This window comes from Aotus nancymaae, unplaced genomic scaffold (genome assembly GCF_030222135.1).
Source record: "Aotus nancymaae isolate 86718 unplaced genomic scaffold, 86718_ANA_hifiasm-v0.15.2.pri h1tg000051l, whole genome shotgun sequence".
Taxonomy (NCBI): Eukaryota; Metazoa; Chordata; class Mammalia; order Primates; family Aotidae; genus Aotus; species Aotus nancymaae.
The window spans coordinates 24,555,439-24,572,902 of NW_026988465.1; the positions used below are offsets into that span (position 1 = coordinate 24,555,439).

Sequence of the window (17,464 nt, forward strand, 5' to 3'; positions counted from 1 at the left end):
CCTCCAGTAGTCCTACAGCAGAGGGCCCAGACTGTTAGAAGGAAAACTAAAAAAGAGAAATAACTAACTAATCAACAAAAAGGACATCCACTCAGAGGCCCCATCTGAAAGTCACCAACTACAAAGCCTTTTTTTTGTGGTAGATAAATCCACAAAGATGGGAAGAAACCAGCACAAGAAAGATGAAAACACCAAAAACCAGAACATCTCTCCTCTTCCAAGGGATCACAACTCCTCACCAGCAAGGTAACAAAGCTGGATGGAGAATGAGTCTGATAAATTGACTGAAACAACAGGCTTCAGAAGGTGGTAATAACAAACTTCTCCGAACTAAAAGAACATGTTCTAACCCAATGCAAAGAAACTAAGAATGTTGAAGAAAGGTTTGATGAAATGCTAATGAGAATAAACACCTTAGAGAAGAATATAAATGACTGTTGGAGCTAAAAATACATGAGAACTTTGCGAAGCATACACAAGTTTCAATAGCCGAATCGACCAAGCAGAAAAAAGCATATCAGAGATTGAAGATCAACTGAATGAATTAAAATGAGAAGGCCACATTAGAGAAAAAAAGGAGTTAAAAAAATGAACAAGAAATATGGGGATTATGTGAAATATGCGATTGTGTGAAATATGGGATTATGTGAAAAGACCTAATCTCCATTTGATAGGTGTACCTTAATGTGACAGAGAGAATGAATCCAAGCTGGAAAACACTCTTCGGGCTATTATACAGTAAAACTTCCCCAACCTAGCAAGGCAGGCCAATGTTCAAGCCCAGGAAATACAGAGAACACCACAAAGATATTCCTCAAAAAGAGCAACCCCAAGGCACATAATCATCAGATTCACCAGGGTTGAAATGAAGGAAAAAATGCTAAAGTCAGCCAGAGAGAAAGGTCGAGTTACCCACAAAGGGAAGCCCATCAGATTCACTGTGGATCTCTCCACAAAAACCCTACAAGCAGAGAGAGAGTGGGGGCCAATATTCAACATCCTTAAAGAAAAGAACTTTCAACCTAGAATTTCATATCCAGCCAAACTAAGCTTCATAAGTGAAGGAGAAATAAAATCCTTTATGAACAAGCAATTGCTCAGAGATTTCATCATCACCAGGCCTGCCTTACAAGAGCTCCTGAAAGAAGCATTAAACATACAAAGAAAAAACCAGTACCAGCCACTCCAAAAACATACCAAATGGTAAAGAGCATCGACACAATGAAGAAACTGCATCAACTAATAGGCAAAACAATCAGCTAGCATCAAAATGGCAGGATCAAATTCACACATAACAATATTAACCTTAAATGTAAATAGGCTGAATGCCCCAATCAAAAGACACAGAATGGAAAATTGGATAAAAAGTCAAAACCCATCGGTGTGCTGTATCCAGGAAACCCATCTCATGTGCAAGGATACACATAGGCTCAAAATAAAGGGATGGAGGAAGAATTACCGAGCAAATGGAGAGCGAAAAAAAGCGGGAGTTACAATCCTAATCTCTGATAAAATAGACTTTAAACTAACAAAGATCAAAAGAGACAAAGAAGGGCATTACATAATGGTAAAAGGATCAGAGCAACAAGAAGAGCTAATGATCCTAAATATATATGCACCCAATACAGGAGCACCCAGATACATAAAGCAAGTTCTTAACAACCTACAAAGAGACTTAGACTCCCACACAATAATAGTGGGAGACTTTAACACTCCACTGTCAATATTAGACAGATCAACGAGACAGAAAATTAACAAGGATATCCAGGACTTGAACTCAGATTTGGACCAAGCACACCTAAAAGATATTTACAGAACTGTCCACCCCAAATCCACAGAATATATACTCTTAGCACAACAACACACCTATTCTAAAATTGACCACATAATTGGAAATAAATCACTCCTCAGCAAATGCAAATGAATGGAAATCATAACAGTCTCTTAGACCACAGTGCAATCAAATTAGAACTCAGGATTAAGAAACTAACTCAGAACTTCACAACTTCATGGAAACTGAACAACTGGCTCTTGAATGTTGACTGGATAAACAATGAAACGAAGGCAGAAATAAAGATGTTCTTCAAAACCAACGAGAACGAAGACGCAAGGTACCAGAATCTCTGGGACACATTTAAAGCAGTGTCAAGAGGGAAACGTATAGCAATAAATACCCACATGAGAAGCAAGGAAATATCTAAAATTGACCCCCTATCATCAAAATTGAAAGAGCTAGAGGAGCAAGATCAAAAAAACTCAAAAGCTAGCAGAAAACAAGAAATAACTAAGATCAGAGCAGAACTGAAGGAGATAGAGACATAAAACCCCTCCAGAAAATTAGTAAATCCAGGAGCTGGTTTTTTGAAAAGATCAACAAAATAGACCACTAGCCAGAATAATAAAAAGAAAAGAGAGAAGAATCAAATAGATGCAATAAAAAATGATAAAGGGGATATGAGCACAGATTCCACAGAAATACAAACTACTATCAGAGATTAATACAAACAACTCTATGCACATAAACCAGTAAACTTGGAAGATATGGATAAATTCCTGCACACTTGCACCCTCCGAAGCCTAAATCAGGAAGAAGTCAAAACCTTGAATAGACCAATAAAAAGGGCTGAAGGTGAGGCAGCAATTAATACCCTACCAACCAAAAAAAAGCCCAGGTCCAGATGGGTTCACAGCCGAATTCTACCAAACATATAAAGAGGAGCTGGTACCACTCCTTCGGAAACTATTTCAAACAATCCAAAAAGAGGGAATCCTCTCCAAATCATTTTATGAGACCAACATCATCCTGATACCAAAACCCGGCAGAGACTCAACAAGAAAAGAAAACTTCAGGCCAATATCCATGATGAACATAGATGCAAAAATCTTGAATAAAATACTGGCAAACCGATTGCAACAGCACATCAAAAAGCTTATCCATCACAATCAAGTAGGCTTCATCCCAGGGATGCAAGGCTGGTTCAAGATATGCAAGTCTATAAACGTAATTCAGCACCTAAACAGAATGAAAGACAAAAACCACATGATTATCTCAATATATGCAGAGAAGGCCTTTGACAAAATTCAACAGCCCTTTATGCTAAAAACTCTCAATAAACTAGGTATTGATGGAACGAATCTCAAAATCATAAAAACTATTTACGATAAACCCACAGCCAATATCACACTGAAAGGGCAAAAACTGGAAGCATTCCGTTTGGAATCTGGCACTAGACAAGGATGCCCTCTCTCACCACTCCTATTCAATATAGTATTGGAAGTTCTAGTCAGAGCAATCAGGCAAGAAAAAGAAATCAAGAGTATTCAATTAGGAAAGGAGAAAGTCAAATTGTCTCTATTTGCAGACGACATGATTATATATTTAGAAGACCCTATCGTCCCAGCCCAAAATCTCCTGAAACTGATAAGCAACTTCAGCAAAGTCTCAGGATACAAAATCAATGTGCAAAAATCACAAGCATTCCTATACACCAATAACAGACTTAAAGAGAGCCAAATCAAGAACGAACTGACATTCACAATTGCTACAAAGAGAATAAAATACCTAGGAATACAACTTGCAAAGGATGTGAAGGACCTCTTCAAGGAGAACTACAAACCACTGCTCAAAAAAATAAGAGAGGACACAAACAGATGAAAAAACATTCCATGCTCATGGTTAAGAAGAATCAATATTGTGAAAATGGCCATACTGCCCAAAGTAATTTACAGATTCAATGCTATCCCCATCAAGCTACCTAAGAACCTCTTCACAGAACTTTAAAAAACTACCTTAAACTTCACATGGAACCAAAAGTGAGCTGCATAGCCAAGTCAATTCTAAGCAAAAAGAACAAAGTTGGAGGCATCACACTACCTGACTTCAAACTATACTACAAGGCTACAATAATCAAAACAGCTTGGTACTGGTATGGAGATATGGACCAATGGAATAGAACAGAGGCCTTGGAGGCAATGCCACACATCTACAACCATATGATCTTTGACAAACTGACAAAAATAAGCAATGGGAAAAGAATTCCCTGTTTAATAAATGCTGTTGGGAAAACCGGCTAGCCATGTGCAGAAAACTGAAATTGGACCCCTTCCTGACACCTTACACTAAAATTAACTCCAGATGGATTAAATACTTAAACATAAGACCTAACTCCATAAAAACCCTAGAAGAAAACTTAGGCAAAACCATTCAGGGCATAGGCATAGGCAAAGACTTCATGACTAAAACACCAAAAGCATTGGCAACAAAAGCCAAAATAGACAAAAGGTATCTAGTTAAACTCCAGAGCTTCTGCACAGCAAAAGAAACAATCATTAGAGTGAATCGGCAACCATCAGAATGGGAAAAAAATTTTGCAATCTACCCATCTGACAAAGGGCTAATATCCAGAATCTACGAAGAACTAAAACAGATTTACAAGAAGAAAACAAGCCCATTTAAAAGTGGGCAAAGGATATGAACAGACACTTTACAAAAGAAGACATACATGAGGCCAATAGACATACGAAAAAAAGGGCATCATCACTGATTTGCATTAGAGAAATACAAATCAAAACCACATTGAGATACCATCTCATGCCAGTTAGAACAGTGATCATTAAGAAATCAGGAGACAACAGATTCTGGAGAGGATATGGAGAAATAGAAACACTTTTACACTGCTGGTGGGAGTGTGAATTAGTACAACCATTGTGGAAGACAGTGTGGCGATGCCTCAAGGACCTAGAAATAGAAATTCCATTTGACCCAGCAATTCCATTACTGGGTATATATCCAAAGGATTATAAATTGTTCTGTTATAAAGACACATGCACACATATGTTCATTGTGGCACTGTTTATAATAGCAAAGACCTGGAACCAACCCAAATGCCCATCGGTGATAGACTAGACAGGGAAAATGTGGCACATATACACCATGGAATATTATGCAGTCATAAAAAACGATGAGTTCGTGTCCTTTGTAGGGACATGGATGAACCTGGAAACCACCATTCTCAGCAAACTGACGCAAGAACAGAAAATCAAACACCACATATTCTCACTCATAGGTGGGTGTTAAACAATGAGAACACATGGACACAGGGAGGGGAGCATCACACACTGGGGTCTGTTGGGCGGGAATAGGGGAGGGACAGTGGTGGGTGGGGAGTTGGGGAGGGATAACATGGGGAGAAATGCCAGATATAGGTGATGGGGAGGAAGGCAGCAAACCACATCGCCATGTATGTACCTATGTAACAATCTTGCATGTTCTGCACATGTACCCCAGAACCTAAAGCACAATAAAATATATTTTTAAAATAATAAAAAAGAAGAGAAAAAAATAAAAAAGAGAGAGAAAGAGCACATTTATAAGGAGATTATTGAAAGTACTTGCAGAAGGATGCATTCTATTTATGATGGTCATGGGTGGCAAGGTACCCCTCAAGCACACATTGAATACTGAGTCCTATAAACAAATGTTTGTTATTTTTCCATGCATACATATTGTGATGTCCTCATACCCACCTCTACTTTACGGTTCCTGTGGTCAAATATAAAAGCCGTTAATATGATGATTCTCTTATTTCTAGAATTCACCCTCAAACTTACTCATGGGGTTGATAGAAATAAAAAATATAGGCTGGGCATGGTGCCTCATGCCTGTAATCCCAGCACTTGGGAAGCCCGAGGCAGGCAGCTCATGAGGTCAGGATTTTGAGAGTAGCCTGCCCAATATGGTGAAACCCTGTCTCTACTAAAAATACAGAAATTATCCAGGCATGGTGGCGTGTGCCTGTAGTCTCAGCTACTCAGGAGGCTGAGGCAGAAGAATCTCTTGAACCCAGGAGGCTGAGGTTGCAGTTAGCCAAGATTACACCACTGCACTCCAGCCTGGTGAGAGAGCAAGACTCTGTCTCAAAAAAATAAATGCATAAATACATAAATAAATAATATTTTTTAAAAAGATAAAAAGAAGGGGTGACTTCTGTTTCTAGACCAAGATGTAATAGACACACTTCTCCCTATTTCTCCTGGCACATACAGCTAAAACGTCTGGGTATTAATGTAACATAAACATAGATTCTAAAAGGTAGACTGAAGGTATGAAATTAGCAAGGGACCTTGAGGTCCAAAAAATGACATGGTGATTCCCTGGGTTTCCTTTTTGGGTTTTCAGTACCCAGACTGGAAATTTGACAAATTTGGCCAAACACTAACTTACAGATGCAGAAAGGAGCAAATTCCAAACATGGTGAACCCAATTAACTCCATGCCAAGACACATCAACTTCAACAAACTTAACACAACTTCAAGACACAACTTCAGAAAACTCAGCCAGGCACAATGGTGGCTCACGCCTGTCATTCAAGCACTTTGGGAGCCCAAGGTAGGAGGATGGCTTGAGTCCAGGAGTTCAAAACCAGCCTGGGCAACATGGCAAGGCCCTGTCTCTACAAAAATACAAAAAAAAAATTAGGCATGGTGGCATGCAACTTTAGTCCCAGCTACTCGGGAGGCCTTGTCTCAAAAGAAAAAAAAAAAAGAAGAAGAAGAAGAAGAAAAGAAAAAACTAAAGACACAGAAAAAAATCTTGAAAGTTCAAAAGAAACATCTTACATATAGAAAAAACAATTCGAATAAGAGATTTCTCATTAGAAATCATGAGAGCCAGAAGGAAGCGGCAGATATTGTCTACGTGTTAAAAAATGAGAGCTGGCCAGGGGCAGTGGCTCACGCCTGTAATCCCAGCACTTTGGGAGGCTGAGGCGGGTGGATCACCTGAGGTCAGGAGTTGAAAACCAGCCTGATCAATATGATGAAACGCCATCTCTACTAAAAATACAAAAATTAGCCGGGCATGGTGGCATGCACCTGCAATCCCAGCTACTCAGGAGGCTGACACAGGAGAATTGCTTGAATCCATGAGGCAGAGGTTGCAGTGAGGCAAGATTGCGCCACTGTACTCCAATCTGGGCAACAAGAGTGAAACTCGCAAGAAAGAATGAAAGAAAAGAAAGAGAGAAAGAGAAGAAAGAAAGAGAGAAGAAGGAAGGAAGGAAGGAAGGAGGGAGGGAGGGAAGGAAGGAAGGAAGGAAGGAAGGAAGGAAGGAAGGAAGGAAGGAAGGAAAAGAAGGAAAGAAAATGATACCCGAAAGTATGGTGCTTGGGCACGCCAAGTACTTAGATTTAAAGGTAACTGGAAGGCTTAGAAGCTGCCTCAAAATCAAGGTCTCTCTGGCCTTCCCTTGTTTCTTCCCTCCAAGTGCAGATGCAGGGAGGGGCTGTCTCTGAAGTTCCCCACACACAACTGAAGGAAGTTCTTTCAAAAGGAACGCAATTGTCTTGAACCTTTTTCCTAGGAATCTCATGAAACAACCAGAGATTAATCACTGAGAGAAGAGGAGATTAAAAGTCATCATAGCCGGGCACAGTGGCTCATGCCAGTAATCCCAGCACTTTGGGAGGCTGAGGCAGGTGGATCACCTGAGGTCAGGAGTTTGAGACCGGCCTGGCCGACATGGTGAAACCCTGTCTCTACTGAAAATACAAAAATTAGCCAGGCATGGTGGTGCACACCTGTAATTTCAGCTACTCAGGAGGCTGAGGCAGGAGAATTGCTTGAACCTGGGAGGCAGAAGTTGCAGTGAGCTGAGATCGTGCCCTCGGACAGCAGCCTGGGTGAGTTTTCATAATGTCCAGACACCCTATTTCCTGTGGGCTTCTCTGAAACAATTTTTATTACCTGAGAGACTTTTTTCTCTTTTGAGACAGGATCTCGCCTGTCACCCAGGCTGGAGTGCAACGGTCTGATCACGGCTCACTGCAGCCTTGACCTCTACAGCCTTCCACCACAGCCTCTCTAGTAGCTGAGACCACAGGTGTGTGCCACCACACTCGGCTATTTTTTTTTTAAGTTTTTGTAGAGATGGGTGTCTCTCTATGTTGCCCAGGCTGGTCTTGAACTCCTGGGCTCAAGAGATTCTTCTACCTAGGCCTTCCAAAGTGCTGGGATTACAGGCATGAGCCACCACACCTGGCCTGACCTGAAAGTCTTTATTTGCATAATAAGGTAAAAACTTTGTTCATCCTGAAATGTTTAAAATACCATTTCAGCATTTTCAATTTATTAACATAGCCTTAAAAATTTGTGATGAGGAAATACATCAAAAGATAAACAGCATATTTTCCTCCGGTTGTAAAAAGGCTTATCACTTTTCTCAAATGGTAGAGCAGGCACAGCCATATCTGATTCTGGAACAAAATGATTAGAGCCTTGAGCCTTGGACTTGAGAATCCTCTAAATATTCCCTGCCATTGTTGCACAGAGAATGATATTTTTGAGAGGGAATTTGAGCATAACCTACAATTGCTGTTTGAGATGAGTTTAAATAGGACATGTCAGTTGCTACCAGATCTTTATGTCCTTGAAAAGTAGTTTGAAGACATCGTAATTTTTCTATATTTGTGTAACTATTGCAAAAATAGCACGTTTATTTTCATGTTTTTGTTCCCCTACTTAAAAAATAATATTTTTTTTTTTGACAAAATCTCATTCTGTGGGTGAGGCTGGAAGGCTGGAGTACATTGGCGCAATTATAGCATGCTACAGCCTTGACCTCCTAGGCTCAAGTGATCCTCCCACCTTAGTCTCCTGAGTAGCTAGGACCACAGGTGACTACGACCACACCTGGATAATTTTTAAATATTTTTGTAGAGATGGGATCTCACCATACCAGGCTCGTCTTGAACTTCTGGCCTCAAACAATCCTCCTGCCTCAGCCTCCTAAAGTGTTGGGATTACGGTCTGAGCCACCCTGCCCTGCCTCCCAAAACTGGCCAAAACATAATATGAACTACTACTCTTGTTTGTTTTTTAAGACAGAGTTTGCTCTGTCACCCAGGCTGGAGTGCAGTGGCACCATCTCGGCTCACTACAACCTCTGCCTCCTCTGCCTCCCAGGTTCAAGCAATTCTCCTGCCTCAGCCTCTCTAGTTGCAGGGATTACAGGCAGCTGCCATCATGCCTGGCTAATTTTTATTTTTAGCAGACATGGGGTTTCACCATGTTGGTCAGGCTGGTCTCGAACCCCTGACCTCAGGTGATGCACCCACCTCGACCTGCCAAAGTGCTGGGATTACAGGCATGAGCCACCCCTCCCCCACCTCCTAAAACTATTCTAATCACTCATAATGACATTATCAATCGTATCAGGATTTCTATTAGTCGGGATTTTAAGAGAAAACAGATGAATGTCTTGTGCAAATTGCAATAATTTTAAAAGGATTTAATAAGGGACTGTTTAATAAAGGTGTCTCATAAAGGTGTGGGCAGGCTAGGGGAAGGACAAAGAAGAGGGCAGTACTCTAGGGTTACTGCTAGTAGAATGGCCAACACCCCTAGACCTGAAGGAGAGAGGAAAGAGCCATTAATGAAATATGAAGGAAAGGTTCACTTTTATGAACTAGCCTGAGTTGACCCACAGAAAGGGATTCAGACAAATAAATACTCCAGCCTCTTTCTCCGCTCTCATTCTGATCTTATGCTAGTGCTCTCACTAATGAAATTCAACTCGAAGCCAGAGGGCCAGGGTGTCTATTTATGTAGACCACACAGGCCAGTTTTCTGTGGCACAGTGGATAGAGAACTGAAGACAGTCATTTTTTTTTTTGAACATCAGCAATTCAAAACATTTAGCTTTCCATCCACCTTTTTCTCCATGATCATAATTTTAAGCTTATAAATCCTATATTATGTCACTGACCTGCGTCCTGATGGAGTTGTTTAATATACAGTGACATACTGTGGGTCCTATAAGTTTTCATCCCTTAAGAATAATAATTCCCCAAGTGCTGGCTCTTTGTATCTAGATCTGATTTTGGAACACAACATCATCAGTATTGTTACGAGGTTTATAGAACTCACTCACAACAGTGCCTGGCCCATGTGTCTTAGTCCTTTAGGGCTGCTATAACAAAATACCTTTCACTGGATAATTTATAAAGAACAGAATTTTTTTTTAAAGTTCTGGAGACTGGGAAGTCCAAGATCAAGGCTCTAGCAGATACAGTGTCTCGTGAGGGATGCTCTGTCTGCTTCAAAGCTGATGCCTCTCACTGCATCCTCCCAGAGCAGAAGAGATGGGAGGGCCAGGCAGCTCCCTGAAGCCTCTTTTACATAGGCATAATCCCATTCAGGAGGACAGAACCCTCAGGACTTCATCACTTCCCAAAAGGCCCCACCTCTTAATATCACAGTGGAGGTTAAGTTTCAATATGATTTTGGAGAAACGCACACAGTCAAACCGCAGCACCATGGCAAGCTCTGTCAGCTGTTACAGGCCACTGTTATTTAGATGAAGCAATCTCTAGAAGCTCAGGCCGAGCCTGGTGACTCCCTCTGGGACTGTGCAGTGAGTATGGAGGAGCTTCTCTGGTGAGGTGTTCATCTACCAAAGCGCCTGTGTGGCTTCTCACTGCTCCTCACCTTAAGGTGTTATTTAAAACACATGAAATGCTCCTAAAACAGCTATGCAATAGACATCGAGAGAGAGAGGCCGTTCCTTTTTTTATTTTTTTCCAAGTGTGGAGAAACTTAGTCACTGACCTGTTACTCAGTCCTGTTTGTTAAGTGTTCGGTGGTCAGGAATAGGCAGGCTATTATTCCTTTTACACAATTCTTCTGGTTGACTTTTATTCTGTAAAAGCGAACAGACTTCACGTCTTGTGTGTATGCGTGGGTACTTAGCTGCGGTTTCCCAGACCAAAATGAAACAAACGAACAGCAAACAAAATTGGCCTTAAAATTGAGACCCCAGAGATGAGGTTACTGAGGGGTGTACGTCACAGAGGCAAACTGTCTGCAATGAACTGGTAAAGAAGGTGAAGACAGAGGTGGGGGCGCCGGGGGTGCACCGCGCCTTGGAGGGGGTCACCTGCTGCACATAAGGAGTGCTGCTGTGCCAGTTTCCCAGAAGAGGTCGCCTGACCAGCTGGCTCTGTGATTCCGAATGCAGTTTTCAGGCAGCCTCCGGGAGGGTTTTGGGGAATGCGGATAGACAGCAGGGAGATGCTGGACTGCGAAGCGGGCGCGCTGCGGGCGAGGCTGGGAGGCCGCCAGGAGCGCGCGGGCGCGCGGAGACGCGCAGAGGGAGGCAGGCGGCGAGCTCCGCGTCCCCTCGTCCTCGGTCTGAAGGCATCACAGGCCGGCGGGGCGGGGCAGGGCGCGGTGAAACTACGAAGAAGCCAAACGGCTCGCGTCCTCCACAGAAGCCGTGTTTTGCTAGAACGATGGCAACGGGAAGCCGGAGTGGCTCCTTTTCCCCCTCGGCTTTTCTCTGGCTTTGTGAAAAGAGCACCCGCATATTCCCGGGAAATGTTGGCTCCCGGTGGCATGGGGGCAGGATCACAGACGTCTTCCAGGAGACATGGAGACATCCGGATCTGATCGTGTTTCCTGCAGAGGCGAGCGGCCGCCGAGGGAGGGTCCCCTGCGGCTCCGCGCGCTCCCGCTCTGGCGCGAGGCCCAGTCGGGCGCTTCAGGAGCTCACGGCTCTGTAGAGCGCGCATGGCCAGGCTGGGGAAAGCATGCTCCAGTGGCGCAATCGGTTAGCGCGCGGTACTTATACGACAGTATATGTGCGGGTGATGCCGAGGTTGTGAGTTCGAGCCTCACCTGGAGCATGTTTTCTTCCAAATGTGATTTCAGACATTTCACCATAATGCATTTTTCCCTTCTCTTTAAAGTAAAAGGGATACATTTTCCGTGGTGAGCCCATCAAGATTCCTTTGATCAAGGGGGATGTTTGGCAGATTTCAGAGAAGGGAAGAAACCCAAAAACCATCAAGACCCAAACTGAACTCATCCACCAAACTCATTTCTCCTCCATCAGGAGGCCTCACAGCCAGGTTGTACAGCTTCAATGAAGCTTCCTGCCTCCCTTGCTCCTCCCTTTAAAAACTATTCTTCAGCTCTTTGGAGACTGAGCAAAGGAGGTGGAAAAACTGAGTCTTATTCCTGCGATTTCGTGCGGCTGTCGCCAGGGTTCATCAATGTGCAGAAGGTGCTCCCAGCTACCTTAGTTTTGATGTCCACAACGTGGGCAGTGAAGTGGTTAAACTCCACCTGTGAAACCTGAACGTGTTCTGAGTAGAGCCCCGCTGCCTACCTGATAAAAACCTGACTAGGAAACAAGAAATGCTGTTTCCCCCAGGAGTGAAACATCAGACATAAGTGGCTGGGTATGTATTTCTTCCTAATTTCGTCAAAAAATAAACAGACTACCTTCTTTGAAAAAACACATTTATCTTGATGCTGATGTCTGAAATACTTGATTCCAGGTTGCTGTACTTTTATCCAGTCTTTCCTAGATTTCATCTGGTCTCGCAGATTCTTCCTCCTGTTCCTTAAATATGAATATTCCCCCACGGTTCTGTCCTCAGCTCTCCACACAGGTAATGATATACACATTCTGTGTTAGTCAGGGTTCTCCAGAGAAACAGAACCACTAGGATATATAAAGATAAATGAGAGGAATTATGAGAATTGGCTCACAGGATTATGGAGATGAGATCGCACAATATGCTGTCTGCAAGCTAGAGAATCAGAAAAAACAGTGGTAGGGTTCAGGTCTGGGTCCAAAGCCTGAGGAAACAGGGGGCCAGCAGGAAGGGAGACTCTGCCGCTGGAGTCCCAGATTCTGAGGCCTGAGAACCTGGAGCTCTGATGTAAGAAAGCAAAAATGTCACCCCTGCATCTTTTGAGTCCTTGATGGTGGCACTCATCTCTACGATCCCCTCAGAAATGTAGTATTGCTTTTGCTTCACTATTTTCCTAGGTAGAGGCAGTTCTAATGACCTCCAATCATTCTTTCTCACCTGAATAGCCCTCATTCCATAGGTCAGGGAACTAATGTGAGGATTCTGCCAGATGCTAAGTGTGTCCATTCCAAGTATGCTTTCTGAAACTGGGGAAATAACCACAGGATGGGTTCAGGGACTTGCCAGACCCACTGTGAGTCAGACTTGAGCTAAACTTTCACTGGTCACCTGACTTCTATAAGTCTCAACTGTGATTGGAGTACCATAGTGATGTTGGGGTTTCCTGGAATCAGTGTCAGCTCAGAACGATAGTCCCTAAAGAGTCTGATTATTTCCTTGCTCCCAGTGCTCAGTTACTCTGGTAAAAGATGGGAGGTCCCCTGAGGAAGGCTGGGAGAAAGATTAATAGTATGAATTCTTGGTAGCGCACCAGGTCCCTCCTCAAGAAGGCCCCATTGCCTCTTCATTCAAAGGGTTCTGAGTCTACAACTGGCTCAAGTCTGGGCACTGAGAAGCCCTGACTCTGCTTTTACTGAGTTAGACTTTTGTTCACTTGACCTGGTAGTTCTGTGCTTATGCAGGTCAAGTAGTTGATTGTCTTAGTTGATAATTGCCCTGGTAACAATTTAACAACTGATATGACTCTTTCCTAAATTGCATAAATACTGTGAAATTGCTCTGACAAATTAGAAGTGCACCATTGGCATATTTATCTTCCTTTTTATGCATAATGGTAAGATAAAAACATCATTTTGCTAAAAAAAAAAAAAAGAAAGAAAGAAAAGAAAGAACTTAGTGGCCTTCCTATCTACTTCACTTCTGGGAACACCATGATCAAATAGCTGAAGCCACAGGTCTATGAGAGTCAGGCTGTTCCGATTGCAGCTTTGACTCCTCAGCTCATTCGCGCTACCACACTCACCGTTTGTTTGATGACCGAGTGCCACCACTTTGCCCCTGCCACCCTGAGATCCAGTATTTCCATTGCATGTAGGTTTTCCAGTCAAGTGGCTGTGGTTTCCACACGCAGCTCAATGTCCTCAGCGTCATCAGGGTCTTTCTATACGTTACCATCCCAACTTAAAGAATCCCATTTTCTTCCCCATTCAAGACCTACACAGAAGAGTAATCACAGAGCTCTTCAAGGATGCTGGGACTTCCCTCACAATTTATTTCTCAAAGTATTGGTGACAGTTGTATTTTCTGGACTCTCCCATCATGAGTGAGTAGGTTTAATTGGCAAATCTGCACTCCCTAACATTCCCATCTCCTCAAGCTTTTGAATCCCTTCCTTTACATTAAGCCGAGGGAGATCAAGCATCTCCAATCTGCCTACAGTGGACCATCTTTTGATTCATGTTTCAGCCAACAAACCATGGAAGCCCCTTCTAATTCCCTGAGCTACAACATTAAATGCAGCACTTCTGTTTAGTGGGTCCACAGCTTTAAATTCAACCTGACCCAACTTTATGTTCCTTCTACCATTATCCCACTCATAATATCCATTCCCACACACGTTCCCCAGATTTCCGCTTATATAAATGAGAAAACTCATTCTTTTGCAATGGACACCTCTTCATAGCTCACGCTTTGTCCTTTACCTCTAGGGCCTGCTGGGATTTAGTGTAGTTACAGGTCTTCAGCAATATCTTGTATGGCACCTACCTCAAGGGAGGCCATTACTGTTTCCTCAGGCAATGCAGGGCGAATCCCCCCAGACAGAGGTAGACAGGCTGATACCACTGGGGATGAGGAGACCTTTTCCACCCACAGAGAAAACTCATCAGAATCTAGGAGAGCTCAATGTCCCCAGCTTCGTCAGGATCTTTCCACACATTCCCATCCCAACTTACCATGCATTCCCATCCCAATTTACAGAACCTCATTTTTCCCCAATCCATGTCCTCACTTTAACAGTAGACACCCTGTGAGGCTGGTTGTTCAAATGTATTATAATTTAGCCAACTGTAGGACTGTGACTTGTGTTTGTTTTTCAGCAATTTCAGTCCCACAACTGTAGGAAATAAGACTCTCCCTAAAGGGATACTGAAAAGCTCTTAGGTCATTTATTGTGGTGCTTGAACTGAGACTTTAAATTCCTGAGCTTACTTTTTTCTGTCACCATTTTGCTGGGTGGCAATAGGAGTAACGAGCTAAGATGTTATATTCCTTAGTTTTCCAAAAAGGTTCAACAGTATTATCTATGCAGAGTTACTTAGTTCCTTGATTCATATAAGTGACTGATGAGGAGTAGCTGTTAAAAGAAAAACCTTAGGCTGGGTGCGGCGGCTCACACCTGTAATCCCAGCACTTTGGGAGGCTGAAGCAAGTGTATCACCTGAGGTCAGAGTTCAAGACCAGCCTGATCAACATGACAAAACCCCATCTCTACTAAAAATACAAATTTAGCCAGGCATGGTGGTGCATGCCTGTAGTCCCAGCTACTAGGGAGGCTGGGGCATGAGAATCGGTTGAACCCAAGAGGCAGAGGCTGCAGCAAGCCAAGATTGTGCCACTGCACTTCAGCTGCACAATAGAGCGAGACTCTGTCTCCCTCTCCCTTACCCCCCAAAAAAAGACAGACTGAATTTAACAGAGTTTAATTGAGCAAAGAAGAATTCATGAATTAGGCAGCTCTCGAACCTGAAAAGGTTCAGAAAAACTCTTGTGAAAGATTTGGTCACCAGAGAAAAAACATGGTGAAAGATTTATGGACAGAAAAAGGAAAGTGAGATACAAAAAAATAGAATTGAGGTACAGAAACAGCTGGGTTGGTTACAGGTTGGTGTTTGCCTTATTCTAACATGGTTAGAATACTTCGTTGACTGTGATTGGCTGAACTCAATGATTGGTTCAAAGATAGGTTACAGCCTGTTTATACATTCAGTTAGGTTATAGTTCACGGTGTATGGAGAAATCTTTAGGTCAAACTTAGTATACGTAAGAAGAAAGCTTTAGGCTAAATTTAACATATCTAATGCAGATGTGTGCATATTTCTATACACAACTTATGCCATTGACTATTAGTGCTCTCTTAACACCTGGAAATAGAGTCCTTAGCATCTTCAAGTCTGATCAGATTACAGGGCTAATTCCAGAAATTCAAAAACCAATTCAGTAAATTCATCCTTAAAATTCTGTGTGTTTCTTCATTCTTAAAATTCTGTGTGTTAATTCAAATGTGTTTCTCGAGTCAGCCATGGTGGTTCCAGCTACTTGGGAGGTATCATTTGAGTCCAGGAGAAAATCCAGCCTGGGCAACATAGTGAGATCCTCATCTCTAAAAAAAAAAAAGATTTCTGTAGAACCAGTCTTGTTACTAAACTCTGCATTAGTAAGTGTTCTCCAGAGAAACAAACCAGCAAAAAATATACAGATATATATAATTATTTATTATTGGAATTGGCACACGTGATTATGAGGCCAACAAGCTCCACAGTGTACTCTCTGCACACGGAAGAACAGGAAAGCCAGTGATACAATTTAGGCCGAGTCTGAAGGCCTGAGAAGGCAGGTGAAGTGACCACTGGTGCAGGTCCCAGAATCTGAAGGCCCAAGAGTGTGGAGCTCTGATGTCCAACAGAGGAAAAGATGGCTCTTCCTGCTCCAGAAGAGAGAGCAAGTTTACTTTTCCTCCCCCGATTTTTTTTTTTCTGTCTGGGGCCCTTCACAGACTGGATGATGCCTGCCCACACCGATGACAATGGACCTTCTTTACTCAGCCTACTGTTTTAAATGCTAATCTCTTTCAGAAACACTTGCATGGAAACAGTGTTGTACCCGCTTTCTGGGCATCCCTAACCAAGTCAATGTGACCCATAAGAGTAACTATCACACATTCTTTGTATTGTATTTATTCTCTTGATTAGAACAACTCTGTAAATACTGAGCCTATAACATTACTTTCTTCTGAGACTTCTCATTTGAATACAGAACCATGAATCCTGTTACCCACTGGACATTTCTGACTGGAAATTCTCACAGGTCTGTAACATCAATACATGGGAATATTATCAACTTCAAATCCACTCTTCCTCTTGTGCTCTTTATCTCAATGTAATCATTCAACAAATATGTAGGGCCAGGCACAGCGGCTTATACCTGTAATCCAACGTTATGGAAGGCTGCAGTGCGAGGATAGCCTGAGCCCAAGAGTTTGAGGCTGCATTGAGCTATGATCATGTGGGCAACGGAACAAGACTTTCTCTAAAAAAGCAAGAAAAATAAAATCACCAAATATGCAATGCCTACTTCTCACCACATCCCTTCTAAGTGCTGAGATTACAGTAGGGGAAAAGAAAGCCCCGATCTCTGAAACCTAAGTTATAACATAACAGGAAGAGAGAAAAAATAAACAACTAAGATAATTATATAATTAGAGAAAGAGGTGATAAGTTCTATAGAGAAAAATAAAAATATGTGACAAGCAGTATAGAGGATACCAGGATATGCACTGGGATGTCATTTCATAGAGGGTCACAGAAGACCTCTCTAAGCAAGTGACAAGTGACATTAAAGCAAAGCCCTTCAGGAAATAAGGTAGACAGTCCAGGAAATTTGTGGTAAAAGACAGGTCCAAGCAGAGGGAAAGGCAAATGCAAAGGTTTGCTTGTGGTTATGGCCCCAGAATCATAGCTAGAAAAGA

General features: G+C 42.5%; 1 non-coding gene across 1 annotated transcript; it reads left to right on the forward strand.

Annotated features, from left to right (window-relative positions):
- The first annotated feature begins 11,588 nt into the window (after positions 1-11,588).
- Positions 11,589-11,682, forward strand: TRNAI-UAU (transfer RNA isoleucine (anticodon UAU)). The gene is made up of 2 exons: positions 11,589-11,626; positions 11,647-11,682. It is a non-coding gene; the product is annotated as a tRNA-Ile (tRNA).
- The last annotated feature ends 5,782 nt before the right edge of the window (positions 11,683-17,464 follow it).